Source organism: Ovis aries, chromosome 3 (genome assembly GCF_016772045.2).
Source record: "Ovis aries strain OAR_USU_Benz2616 breed Rambouillet chromosome 3, ARS-UI_Ramb_v3.0, whole genome shotgun sequence".
Lineage (NCBI taxonomy): Eukaryota > Metazoa > Chordata > Mammalia > Artiodactyla > Bovidae > Ovis > Ovis aries.
In genome coordinates, this window is record NC_056056.1 from 209,505,078 (window position 1) to 209,505,297 (window position 220).

Sequence of the window (220 nt, forward strand, 5' to 3'; positions counted from 1 at the left end):
GGGCTTCTCGGACGTTCAGGAAAAGAACTACTCAGGAGAGAGAAAGAGCAAGACAGAGAGAGAGACCAGGAAGAGAGACTCTCCAAGAAACCAGGAACGGAAAAGGGGAAGAGGTGAGCCTGGATGGGGAAAGTAGGTCAGAAGGCCGGTGTGAGAAGGGAGCCCTAGAGGTTGGGCAAAGACAGAACATCCCCTAGGCAAGAAGGGGCCAGACTCAGGC